This window comes from Penaeus monodon, chromosome 22, assembly GCF_015228065.2.
Source record: "Penaeus monodon isolate SGIC_2016 chromosome 22, NSTDA_Pmon_1, whole genome shotgun sequence".
In the NCBI taxonomy this organism is placed as follows: Eukaryota; Metazoa; Arthropoda; class Malacostraca; order Decapoda; family Penaeidae; genus Penaeus; species Penaeus monodon.
The window spans coordinates 1,453,760-1,454,542 of NC_051407.1; positions in this window are offsets into that span (position 1 = coordinate 1,453,760).

A 783-nucleotide genomic window follows, 5' to 3' on the forward strand; every position below is an offset into this window, starting at 1 on the left:
TTTGGGTTTGGAAATAAAATATCAACCGTTTAGAGAATCAGTAGATTGCAATGCGCGTGCAAAACATCCTAAAGAAATGGCATATTTGTAAGAATAACGAATCTAACGAAGGGAAAAAATAAACAAACCAGCCATTACTTTTTTCTTTTTTTTTTACTTTTGAAAGATATAATCCAGTCGGCATAAATTTTAGAAGAAATGAAAATAACCAAACGAAAGCGGAAGGATTTTTTTATCCCACGAGTTCTGTGATAAGTTTAAGGCAAACCTAAGTCACGGACACTCATTATAACGAACGTGTCGCAACCGCCATTGCGCATTGCTCTCCTCCCTTGTTTCTTGCATTCGTTTCGAAACGCTTCGAACGAATATCCCGTTTCCCAGGGAGACACAGAAGCCTCTCCCTCTCGCCCGTAGGAAATAAATCCCTGAGCCTCATCACGCTCTTACATCCTCTTGGACTCTCATAAAACCGAATGACGGGTCCAGAATGCGAGGACCAGCCGCCCTAACAGCCCGCGGGCGGTGGGAACGTTAGCTGCGTTTCGTGTCTTCACTTTCTCTGGTTCCTGACCGCAAGTAGCTCAAGGTCAGCGAGTGAGCTGCCCAAATGCCCGCCTTGCTGCCTCGCTCCGGCTCACGCGTGCCCTTGCTGCCTGAAGGGAATCCTGCATCAATATATCTCGGGTCCATGAGGGTTTTGAGGCCTCGGTCCGGGACGAGGGACAGCTGGTATAAATTTTGTTAGTCTGGTTAGTTTTGATTCTCTCTTGGTCATAGGTG